Genomic DNA, 14,070 nt, shown 5'->3' on the forward strand with positions numbered 1-14,070 from the left:
GATAAAGCCCAGACAGGCAACTATGTGTGTGCATTCGCCGATCATTCTCTCTATCACCATAGCAACCTGTTTTATCTTATTTGCATCTGGGTGTATGAGCCGCAGAGAGCTGTCATTTTCACCCCAGAAAATGCCCCTGTCAGAGAGTTCTGAAGTCTGGTACCACATGCACACTCGATTCACACACGTTTCCCCTGGCGAAAACATTGCGTAATCTCAGAACTGATCAGAAACTCATACAAATATACGGCACTTATGTAAAAGCGCCAAAAAGAGGAAACAGCTGTCATACACGGTTAAGATAACATAGCAGAGCACCTTGCAACAGAAGACGGTTTTGTGTGCTGTATGTGTGTGAGACCTGCTGGAAAATTCATCTTAAAATGGTAGCTGTCTTCAACCAGAGGCATTGAGAGAGAGAGTCGCGTCAACTCTATAGATGCCAATGGAACCATTTTTTCACAGCAATTGTGGTTCATGGAGCCTTTCAACAGTCCCCAGAAATTACTAGCAACATTGAGCCACAGCAAAACAGGCCGACTGGGGTGAACTTTTAACCCATTTAAAGACGCAAGTCATTTAATGAATAGAAGATGAAAGAAATAAAGAATGAAAAGAGAAAACATTACTTGAATCCTGGAACTATCTGAAGGCTCCAGGATTCACGTAACACGGGAACAAAATATTTGACATCCGGTGTCGCAACTCCACGTCTCAACCGCGCTGTCTTCAACCAGACAGAAATCTGATAAGCTACCACATTCAAAAAATAAATAAACAAAACTTTTACTTTTAGGTACCAACAAAACAACATAGATGGTTACAAGAATTTTCAAGCAGGGAATGAAACGGCGTTTGCATTTGAATAAGTATGCATGCATTTCTGTGTGTGTGAGAGAGGTCACTTGAGGTCTGCAGTTTAGTCATGCCAGGTGTGTTAGCTCAGACTTTCCACATGACTGGGTTGATCTTAGAGTTTGTCTTCTAGACGCTCACCTGCTACAAAAACACACACATCTCACGTACTTAACCCCTTGTGAGTTATTAACACCTCTGAGAGAAACACATGTCAAGGTTTTACAACCTGACCTTCCTATGATGCCATACAGCTATTTTTTGTAAACATGAAACGGCATCCACAACCCATTTAAGTTCCATAATATGACATTTTCTACCTCAAACAATTTCTTCAAACCAAAAAGAAACATACAAATGTTGAAAGCAATTGGGTTGTGCAATGTGGCCATTTTTTACCCGAGCAAACAGCCAGATGTAAATAAGCTTGCAGTCGTTCACTTAATTTCTCCGGCTTCTACTTTAAGGATTTATTTTTACCAAAGCGTGTCACCACGCTGGCCAGGCTGTATAACTGTACATCTTACAGTAGTCAAATACAAAGTACAAGCAGCTTTTTGACTCCTGGTAAACATTAACCATTAATGGACTTGGTTACATCAGCCGAAAGGAAAGGTATTTTAGAGGCTGGGCAAGTCTGTGTCATTCGAGTTAAGATAACAAAAACAAATAATTATTTCATTGCAATGACATGCACAGAAGAATACGAACAAAAATAAACAGTTCTTGAAAAGCCACAAGAAAACTTATAAAAGAGGCCGTAAGAGAAGCTTTTTAAATGCAACATCAGGAAAGTCAAATGTGAAGGTTTCATATGAAAAGGTTCTTCATTTGTGGACCTTTTGAAGAACCTTTTTTAGAGTAACAAAGAGGCACAGAGAGAAATGGAAAATGTGGCATGCAATGAAAAACTACACTTAAAGAAAAATGCATAATAGAGAGAAAGAGACTGTCATTTCAAGACCTGATTTCAGACCTCTGGCTGCTCAGTTCTAAGTTGGCACATCGAATGTCAGGATGCCAAATATCCTCAGCCTGTGAAATATCCAATGGCCGAAAGGAAATCGGCGTCGAGCCCTCAATAACGCACAAGCAAAGTCTGCGGTCTTACCTGACTTCAGTCCTCTCTGCTGTCTGCCGGCAGAAAGCTCGTTTGGTACGTTCCTATTTACAGTCCCCTGGCACTGCAGCACGACTCACAGCTGGTGCATTCCTGTCTCAGCTGATCGAGAGAGGAGAGATAGAGGAGAAAAGAGGAAAGGAGAGGAGATGAGAGACAGATCAGGCGAATGAAGAAAGAGGTAGAGAGAGAGAGAGAGAGAGAGAGAGAGAGAGAGAGAGAGAGAGAGAGAGAGACCACAGGGTAAGAACATACTGTACAAATCCTCTAATATTGTGAACGTGAGGTCAGCAGATCCTGATCAGCCAATCAGAGTCTCGATCTATAAAAGCACAAATTAATCGCATAATGTATTTTTTTTCATTGTTTGTCGTAATCTACATAAACAGAATCATTATGATACATCAGCAGATATCTAGGTCTTGGTGATACCTAAGCAGTAATAAAAAGTACATTTTCTTCTCTTAATATCTTTAAGTTATCACTCAAATAAATTAAAGATCCTAAGTGGGGTTTGTGAAAAAATAAGAAAAGTTGACAAAAACTTATTAAAATGTGTCTTTACATATAAAATGTCTGTACAATTACATTTTTTCTAAAATGAAAATAGCTCCTCCCCAATATTTATAAAAACCTACAATAATATAGGTTGACTACAGCAATAACAAGTGTTTGTGTTTGCAAAAGTCTTTATGAAACATTGCAATATATTTTATATTGATAAACAAAAACAGTATCTGTAAAATCAGACACAACTGCATAAAAACGCAATTTGTTTCTTTCTAATTAGTTCCAGAACTGATTGAATGTTGAATTATCATAACACACAAAATCCTCAGAGCTCCAGATGGCTGACTGACGCATCTCAGCTGTTAGGATGCATTTGATTATGAATATAATCCCGTGTAAATATAAAAATGGATTAGACGGGAGAAAGGGAATCAGTGAGAAGTGATTTCAGACAGCACTAAGCTGTCTTGAGGATATGCTTTTCCCCCATTTCATTCAAACATAATCATATTCTTCATGCTCTACTGTTTTCACACAATCACCCCTCTTTCTCCTTAAAGTTATGATTGTCCTAACTATACAATTAGGAAATAATGCGATTTGTGCTCGGCCAATCAGATTAGAGGCAGTCAGACTGAACACTGAATATACTGTACACTTTCATTTATGTTCTCAGTGGTCTTTTTACGCAAAAATTCAATACAATTTTAACTTTAGCGAGTCCTTGCACACTGTAAAAATAAAGTGGGCTGCTTAGAAAGAGGATGAGACGTTATGCAAATTGACAAGTCTGGACAGTGAGAATGTTTTGTATTCAAATGTATGCAATGAATGTGGATCTTGTCTTCCTTTGTTAGTGTTGAAATGATAAAGAAATAATAGAGGAATCAATATACAGGTCCCAACAAACACATCAACAATATCTAATACAGAAGCATATAGACCGTTTCAGCAGCAACAAACAAACGTTATGTGGTCCAAACTTAACTTCCGGTAGACCGACGCGAGCTATTGAGTAGTTCTAATTAAATTTAACACAATTAATATACAATGACATAAGAGTATAAACTTATATTAAAGGGATAGTTTAGCGATCTCACCCTCGAGGCATTCTAGGTGTATATGAGCTCTGAATACAATCGGAGACTCTTAGTTTTGATACTATTTATCTTGAGTCTTCCTAGCTTTAAATAGGGAATTGAATGCTCCAAAAATTTTAACCATCAATCCAAAAACTGCTCCATGGGTTTATAAAGGCCTCCTGAACTGAATTGATGAGATTGTTTAAGAGAAACATTTACAACTTGTAATGTCTAATATCCGTTATCCGTGTGCAAGATTGCCAGCGCTGTGTACTTCGTCACCAGAACTGAACTTACGACACGCCTGCATCATTTACCAGAATGCCACAGTCTCATGCGTGTTCAATGTGTGGAGCAGTTCTTTGATCGATGGATACACTCTTTGGAGCTTCAAAATCTCATTCCCCATTAGATTAGATTAGATTAAACTTTATTGTCATTACACATATACAGTGTAACGAAATGTAGTTTAGGTCTAACCAGAAGTGCAGTTAGCAAGTGCAGGATATACAGTTATATAAATACAGAATACAATATGAGAGAATATAATACAGTGGGCATGGACTATAAAAATATTTTGCAGTAGGAATGTTCTATGAAAATATGACAGTAGGTATGTACTATGAACAATATATACAGATGACTATATACTATGAGCATTAATGTACAGGTGGATATGAACAGATAATAATTTGGACTAAAATAGTGCAAGTGACTTAGGTATGCATACATTATTGACATTGGCTATTAAAGTTGCAGTGCAATAGGTGAGTTAATGCAGTTGTTGAAGTTACAGTGCAATGGATGAGTTAATGCAGTTATTAAAGTTACGGTGGAGTATACAAGTTAATGCAGTTAATAGGTTACAGAGCAGTAGATTAGTTAATGCAGTTATTGAAGTTACAGTGCAATAGATGAGTAGATGCAGTTGATAGAGTTACCATGCAGTAGATTAGTTAATGCAGTCATTGAAGTTACCGTGCAATAGATGAGTAGATGCAGTTAATAGAATTACAGTGCAGTAGATAGGTTAGTGCAGTTATGGAAGTGGTCCATTAGTGCAAATGAGCATTCAGTTAAATATTCCTGGTGTGCAAGTGAGCAGTATAGAGTGCAAATGATGCTGTGTGTGTGTAAACAGTCCAGTAGAGCAGATACCATGAAGTACTGGTGTGTACAGTTCAGTCATGCAGCATTGGAGTTAAAGGTATGAGAGGTAGTGGAATCAGTGGGGGGCAGAGTTCAATAATGAAACAGCTCTGGGAAAAAAGCTGTTTCTTAGTCTGCTGGTTCTTGTCCGGAGGCGCTGGAAGCGCCTACCGGAAGGCAGGAGAGTAAACAGTCTATGAGCGGGGTGAGAGGAGTCCTTGAGAATGCTGCGAGCTCGATGCAGACAGCATTTCTTCTGGATGTCCTCAATGGCAGAAAGTGTAGTCCCTGTGATGCGCTGGGCTGTTTTCACCACCCGCTGCAGTGCCTTGCGTTCAGCAACAGAACAGTTCCCGTACCAGACAGTGACACAGTTGGTCAGGATGCTCTCTATCGTGCAGCGATAGAAGTTCACCAGGCTAGTTGAAGACAGTTGGTTCTTCTTTAGTGTCCTCAGAAAGAAGAGACGCTGGTGAGCCTTCTTGACCAGGCATGAGGTGTTGGTGGTCCAGGACAGGTCCTCCGAAATGTGAGTCCCCAGGAACTTAAAACTGGAAACACGTTCAACAGCCATCCTATTAATGTGGATGGGGTAGTGTGTGCCTCCTTTCGCCTTCCTGAAGTCCACGATGATCTCCTTTGTCTTGGAGGTGTTAAGGAGCAGGTTGTTGTCTGAGCACCATGTAGCCAGGTGCCGGACCTCATCCATGTATGCAGTCTCGTCGTTGTTGCTGATGAGACCAATCACCGTCATATCGTCTGCAAACTTGATGAAGGAGTTAGATCCGTTCACAGGCCTGCAGTCGAGTGTGAAAAGGGAGTAGAGAAATGGTCAGCAGAGGGTGTGAGCTTGGTAGCTGTTTCCTTGTTGTCTCTCTCAAAGCGAGCATAAAAGTCATTAAGCTCGTTCAGGAAGACGGCATCTGTGGCTATGGGGGTGGAGTGGTTGGGTTTGTAATCACTGCCATTATAAAGCTGTTTGTAATTCACTGCCATTATAAAGCTTGAAAGAGCAAGGATAAACGGTATTATAACTCCGACTGTATTCATCTGAAAGACAAAAGTCATAAACACCTAGGATGCCTTGAGAGTGAATAAAATGGGGTCATTTCGTTTTTTAAATATAAATGATAAAATAAATTGATATTTTATAACCAAACACAAACCAAAAGGTAACTTCAAGCCAGGTGCATGTGTTCGAAGAAACCATCTTTAAAATTGGCCATTGCAAATTGTCAGGGTCTGTCCGGAATTGTACTGTCACGAATGTTGAGGGGGAGAAGAACCCAAACGCACGCAGCAGTAGGGAAACACGCAAGAACTTTATAAAATAAAAACCCACGATGGGGGAAAAAAAACAGGAACGAACTGAGTATAAACAAGAAACAAAAACTTCCCACAATGGGGCAAAAGCAAGAAGCAGGATAACAAGAAAAAACCTCAACCGGAGAGAACACATATTATGTCATGACTGACAATAATATGTCTCTCTCCACACAAAACACGTGGCTCTGTCATGATTCAGCCACTAGGCTAGAAAATCAAGACAAAAGGAACCAGAACCATGACATGACTTTTAATTTTGGAAAAAGGAACACATTGCTATTATAGTGAAAGTGATAACCCTGAAATAATGGTGATGTGTATCGATTCAAAGTTTAGATGTTCTCATAGTGAACTGCAGATCACATGTATTGATCAAAACAAACAGTAACAAGGCCACAACATTATTCACTCATATGCCAAAGGAGTTGCCACTTTGTAGCCTGGCAACCGTAAGATACAACATCACCATGAGCAAAAAACAAGACGAAAAGAGAGAGATATGGAGAGCGAGGGAAAGAGAGAGAGAACTCTCTCAGGCATTGAACATAATTATACCCTCATTGAGCCAATCACATGACAGCATCTGAAAATAGCAGAGGGCCACGCCCAGGCTAAACCAACAAACGCCTTCTATTGGGATGTCATTATCTGCTTATAGGATTCGTTCACTAAAAGACGTAAAGGGGAAAAACAAACTCCAGAGATTTGACTCATTGTGGGATGTAGAGAGAGTAAGACCAAAGGAGAGACAGAAACACTTTGGCATGAATTTGGCATTAATTTTACGATCCACACACTTAATATATTTACAATGCATTGCTTAATGTATTTGGTTTAGATTCAATTATATATTCAATTACAGATTTTCAAAGTTTCATGCTATAGATATCTGAACAATTTACCACCATTATTCATAATTCATACTTATTCATACAAACAATAAACCGCCCCAAAGCTTGACTTATTAAAAATTCATGCACCGTGCAGTCGCAGACATTTGACGTACTGTTCAGCTTCAGCATTCTACAGAGACCGTAAAACACAGACGGCAAACGCCTCACTATTTCACATTGATAACCTCTAAGGAGTCTCTGGCTTGGGTATAAACAATGTTGTTGATCATAACGGGAGCAATCTGGTTGTCGCGCCTCTCGGTCTAGGTGCACGAGGGGCGAGAGAGGGAGAGAAGCAAAAATAAGAGGAAAGCAACAGCCCACAAAATAGCTGAGCTAAAGACAGTCATTTGCACAACCCACACACAGGCTTCATCACTCGGTGTCCAAATGCACCACGGGTTTAATAACGCAGTCACATCACCTGTGTGATCAGATGATGTAACGTGTGAAATTTCTGCTGTTATCATCCACTCCACAGGGCCATGAGGTCAACCCACATAAAAGACCCATGTAAGGTTAGGTCTAGTTTTAGCACTCCAATCCAGTTCCAATTACACCGTTTATTGGATTTTAAAACCAGAACCGTATCATGTTCTACGATTTCGTACTTTGAAAAATGTACTGGTGTAGAAACCATTTTATTTATTTGAAGAAGCCATAATGTCATGTCAACAAACTCATAGGCTCGCTTCATACAGTAAAAATCCCAGAGGAAAATTAGAATGCACAAAGGTCTCTTGTCATGGCTAATGAGTCTTTTGTTTTTCATTTACATCAACTTTACTGCATCTGTTTTTTATAAAACTCGCTGAAAATGAAGACATAAATGATGTGTCACTGCGAGAGAATGGAGCTATAAATGTAATTTAATCTTGAATGATTCTGATGAGAAATCAGTTCACAGGTCTGGGCAAACCTGAGCATTTGCGAGTTGTTCGATAAGTACAAGACACATGTGGAAGAATCTGTGAAACAGATGACTTCATTAAGTCTCATTTCTCTCCATTTAATCTCAATGCTGATCAATGCTGATCTCATTTATCATTTGTCACTCCTGTGGGTGGTTCTTGATAAAAATAGAGTTCTACGCTAAATTTAAGATGCTATAATAACCATGAAGAATCTTTATTTATACAGTAAGTGTAAGATCACCCTCGTGTCTTAAAATTTTTATTTTATTTTTCAACACAAAGTATATATATTCTGCAAGAAGTGTTCATTTTACGCCAATGTTTGAACTGTGGGTGCAAAATTACAGTTTTTATAATAAGCCTACCTCATTAAATGTTGTTTATCCAGAATGACTGGTATAGGAGTATGTTGGCACGCAAGCATTAGCAAACAAAATATCATCAAACCTAGTTCCCTTTGCAAAACAAATGATGTTTGAAAACTTCAGCTAGCTTAAATCTTAGAAATTACTTTAAGATACGTTATCTGAACCTCATTTAAATGGGTTCATGAAGTAGTTCCCCACAGGTCTCCTAGGAGAGGAATCACAAGAATGAAATGAAATGAATTAAGAACATGTTCCAGTAATGTCTAAAAAAGTACCTTTAGTCTTAAGCGACGCTATAGAACTCTGCTCACGGTTGATCAGTGCAATTTTCCGTTACCAGTGTTCTAAATAATGTCGCTGTGTAAGCTTCCCCATGGGCAGCACAATACACGTGAATTTGTATACTAAGCTGATGGAACCGACGAATGCAGAAACGATGTTTGGAAACCATATCGCATTCAGGGGATGGGCGGGGCTGTGTGTACCGACCCGAACACAGAACCTGCAGTATAAGGCCACGTTTACACGATGAAAAACAGTTTTGAAAAGTTTCACGTACACACAACAACGTTATTTAAACAATCCGCAAAATTTACTAAAACGCTGTATTACGACATCACTTTGTAAAGAAAAAATAACAGACTCCCTGATGATTGATTGACAGTTTATTGGAAGGCGGACCTCCGTCGCTAAAGAGACCATAATACAGAGCGCTGCATTTCTCCTCATTCATAGTGAAGAGAAGCGTGCGCACATAAACAAGATGGCGAAAGGTTTGGACATTCGAAAGGTTTCCTTCCATTGAAGCTCGTCAACACCGCCATCCACAAAGTTGTACCACCATCTACTCGTCCTGTCGGGTCTGATCCAAAAGCATCGTTTAAAAACCCTCGGTCGCCGTGAATGAGTTATCAGTCCCCTAAAACGCTGTTTCCGTGTAAACGGACAGCCAAATCGCATTAAATGTTTTGCGCTTTCACTTGAAAATGGTCTCGTGTAAACGGTTCCTAAGGCTGCTCAGGTAGCAGCGGCCATAGAATTAGTCCGGATAAGAGTTGTTCTACCACTGAAAATTTTTTAGAGACATTATTTGAAGGTCGAACAACTACAAAGTGTTGCTTTAAAGGTCCAGTTGAACAGGCAGTTTCTGCCAATCTCATATTAATCTTGAGTAACTATAGAGTAGTGCTGCATACTTTGTGTCTTTGAAGAGTATTTAGTTAGATCACATTTGAAAAAGATAGATACATTTACATTTTAAAGACGCTTTTATCCAAAGCGACTTTCATTGCATTATCCTATACATTTATACATAGGTGTGTGCAATCACCTGGGATCGAACCCACAACCTTACCACTGAGCTACAGAAAAGCTGTACATACAGTTTATGCATCATCGCACTATCCCTGCATAACTGTTTTAATCCAAAAGTTTGTGTTGTTTACATTATGCAATTATGTGCCAATTGCCAACAAAACACAGACATATGACATAGTTTCACTTTCCTTGTGCGGTTCATGTTTCAAACGATCTGCAAATCCAGCGTTATATCTACCGTTTATATAACATCCATCACTGAAATGCCGTGAACAAACAAACACACCTAAACTTCTCTCACTATCTCAAGAGTAACTAGCTGCAGCTGCAGGCCCAGCCAATCTTGATGGTAGGTGGGTCTTCCTATCGCTTGTCGGTTGACACATGGGTGGGCTATTTCTTTTGCCTTGCTCTGGGTGTGCTTTTCTGGGAGAATTGCCCAAGAAAGGAAAAGTTGTTCCGTGACGGTTTTTCATGTTCGAAAAAAACGTTCCCAAACTGATACAAACCTTGAGGGAGTGTCTCGAGCACAGAAATAGTACTTGATATGTCCAACTCGTTTTTTGACAAGTTGACCGTGTTAAGCATGAGAAGCCAGCATTAAATCCAACCTTCTTAAGGCTCAGAACAGCATTTTTTTCTATTGTTTGGCTTGAAAGTATGCTTTGATCGGTCTTTAGAATTTTGCGATATCTAATAACATTTATCCACTTTAAGCACAGCTTTTGAGGCCCCTTTTTTTCTGGGATCTCAAACAGGTTATGCATACTGTAATACTTGATATATTTTTTTATTTTCACTGTAGTTTTACTGGTTAGCTTTCATTTAGCATGAGATGATTCTAAATTATGTTAAAGCTTTGTCTAGTAAGTAGTTACCCAGTAAAATAAAATGAAGTTAATTCTCATTACACTAAGAAAAGCGTGTTAAGATTCGGTTTACTCAAACTGAATGCTGAGGTGGGTTTTAGGTCCAAGTTCTGTCTGATATTATTGCTCATTTGCAGAATCAAGTGGAGTGATGCAGCGAGCAGGCCGTCAATCAGACGAGACAACCTGACGACTGATAACGCTGACGGATGAACAAGCCTCACAAAAATAAAATCAGGCTTGCCTGGTTCTGCAAAGAGCACAATTTTACATGGATCGAAGGCCGTGGGCTCAGCAGAAGAGGATCTGAGAGAGAGAGCGAGAGCGAGATAGAGAGATGATGTGCGAGGAACCATGCAGTCTGGTTCGTGACTGCTCTCTCTTTGATTTTGCCTTAAACATGATTGATTATTTGTGGAAAGTGTTGTTTAAATTCACAGATGGTCTTCGAGTTCAAGCAAGCTGGAACAGCCGCCTGGATCCCACATTGCACCCGTTTCTTATTCCAGGGTCATGAAACTTACTGTTGCTAAGACCAAATAAAGTGAAATTCGAAAAATCTTTCTACAAGCTTTTCAGTTTTTTATGTAACGTGATATTTATCATCTATTTTAAACAAAGGTACAGAGATCTAAGCTATTGTGTTGCATGAAGATCTAAAACTGCTTGCTAAAATCTACCAAAGCTGTGTCTTTGTATAGACAAAATGCGTGTGCAGATGTATGTCTATCATCACGTGTTCCCAATCCTAATCTTTCTTGGCAGGATACATCACCATACATTATTCTAGGGCAATTGTCTGGGTCCTAGCATACTGAGATGTGAATGTAAAATGTAAATGTGAAAAAATGGCATCAAAGCACTTGCAGGTTGCAAAAGAAAAAATAAACAGCAATGTGCTGATACATTCCTTCATTAGCGTCCAATGTTGTATGATGCTGACCCCTGCATAGAAATGCTGATGCAGTCAAAGGACTATATTTAGAATTTATAACCAATATTAATTTCCATCTCAGTTGCTTTCAACGTAACATCTAAAAATATAGTTCATAGTCACTATTAGCGCCATCGTGATAAAACACATAAATAATCTTGGAAATACTAATTTCTCCAAAGGCAGACCATACTTAGGGACGTGATCATTTAAAACAGGACAGAAATCCTTTTGAAATATAAATTTTGAATGAGTTATAATGAATAACTGAGTGCATTTAATCTGTGCGTGTCCAGACTTTATCCATTGTGGTGATGATTTGTTTCGTTAAGCTAAAGGAATGGAAAACATCTTTCGAGTGATTTCCTCACAACGGATCAAAACTTTTGGACTATGAAATGCACTGAGAGAATGTACTTTTTCCTCATCGTGCTAAAGTGAAACAATAAAAGATTTGTCAGCCCGAGGGGACTGTCAAGAGATCAAGGATATTTCTTTGAGAGTTGTCATCAGGTTTATCTCCTCCTCCTGTAAACCATGTGTAAACCCACGCGTCTTTTGACTGTTTCTAAACTGATGAATTTCTCATTACTGTACATAATTGTGCGTCTACTGAGCATTTTCTAGAGAAAACCGATCTAATCTTCCACACACAGAAATGCAAGACGGCTGGTTACGCAGCAAGCCAAGCGCCACGACCAACTCCAAAAATACATGTAGCTGACCAATGTAAGTTTGTATATCTAGCAATGACCACATGAAAATCCCCTTCTGCTGACACATGTATCAGACAGTACAGAAGCCCATGCAGCCACACCCCGATCGCCGCTTTGTCTTTGTCTGTTTCGTTTGTGTCTCTTGAGCAACAACAATTTCACACCTGAACGTGAGGTTTCCAAAAGATCACACCAATGCACCAAGTGCTGCGCAAAATATGTTTATTAAGTTCATTAGCTAGAACTGCAAGCAGGCGTATCCGTCTCACCCCAAAATCTAAATAGCTGTCTTTCTTAAAATGTCACATCAATCTTCATATCATAAAGCAGATTTTGTATCGTTTCTGTGTTGCTCAAAAAGATATTTGCTCTTTTAACTTAGCAATGTGTGTTGAACAACAAATGAATAACACACTAACCAAATATCAAATGACTTATCAGACGTTATTTGCGTGGCCTGCTTTGTTATTTCCACATATTTCTAGTTAAATGAACATGCACATTACATAACAAAAACAATTTACTGACTACAGAGTTATTACTTCATAAATGGCCTCACATTATATATTGTATGATCCCATTCCCTCCCTTTATGTTTTACAGGGCAGTTTATACAAACAGCAAAGTAAACTCCTCTTTAAAACTGACAGACTATCATCTGATCATTAGACCGATAAAATAAAAGAATAGACACACAAATGCCAACACCTACCTGTAACATAATATCACAGCAATGGTGTAAAAAAGGCAAGCACTAAATAATGACCACATGTGAGTAATAAGAAACACAACAGCAACAACCGCGCAAATAAAACCAGCAAGCAATAAACCGCAGTTCACATAATTGATTAAATGCATTGAATGCTGGGAAATATAGTGTAGGCCTAGACTACAGCCTATGGTAAATTTCAACCGCATCACATTTACACTGTTCACCGTTCACCATTTATTTGTTATCACACTTATAAAAGAAAGCAATTAAAAACTAATAGCACTTAAAAATAAGTTATGAAATGATGCGTATTGTACATTGTTACGATAACAGTTCAGTGCTGACAGTACATTACAGCCACTGGGTTCTTACTTTTAATCTATTTAAGTTAGCTTCACGCCATTTTAGTAATGCACCAGCGGGTAATATGCTTATGTGTTAGCTTGTGCATAGAGGTGTTCAAGCAGAAGCTCAGATCCACCAGAATAAATCAAAGTAACCGCTTATGCATGTGTTGGTGGAAAAACTTATATTACGACTACACATATATTTAATTATATCAAATAGAAGCCTAGCCTTTAAGATATCCATCCAACTGATTTGCATCAACATTTGCATACTTGTCACACCAATAGCCATTAAACTACTACACTGCCACCTGCTGTTTGACATTGGCATCAGAATGCCATTTCTGGACCTGCAACGCACCTTTCTAAAATCTAATGTATTATATATTTTTTTACAAACATAACTATTTATACTGGTGCTCCTTGTGGGTACTTACAATTCCGTTAATATACATTTAGGTAGTAAAGGCTTTGTTGTTTTATATCAATATGCAAATTAGGTAGGAATCATAATAAAGCAATCTCAATTTAGGCAACGGATCAAACAATGAGCTGTTGAACGTTTAATGTGTAATTTGAGGAAACTGGATTAAACAAACTTTAGTCCGCTGATCTCTGCCCAGCAAACAAGTCTAACATCAACGACTATTCAAATGTTTTAGATTTGCATATTTATAGACAAGCAAGCCTAGTGCAGAAATAAAAACATTAAAGCACTGCATGAATCAAATGTTTATTGTTTAGTGAATAAAAAAGCAGCTCGAGGTATAAAAGGTTCACTCATCAATGACATTTTTTATTCAAAACCATTATGACAGTCTTAACTATGGAACCCAAGAACGCAATAACATATAATAAAAATGAATTTGGCCTGTCAATCATAAAATCTTCCTTTAATGTGCCACAAAAGAAAAGAAAGTAATGTGAGTTTTTGCATGGCGGGTGGGTGAGAATTTTC

The sequence above is a fragment of the Barbatula barbatula genome (assembly GCF_947034865.1).
Source record: "Barbatula barbatula genome assembly, chromosome: 3".
In the NCBI taxonomy this organism is placed as follows: Eukaryota; Metazoa; Chordata; class Actinopteri; order Cypriniformes; family Nemacheilidae; genus Barbatula; species Barbatula barbatula.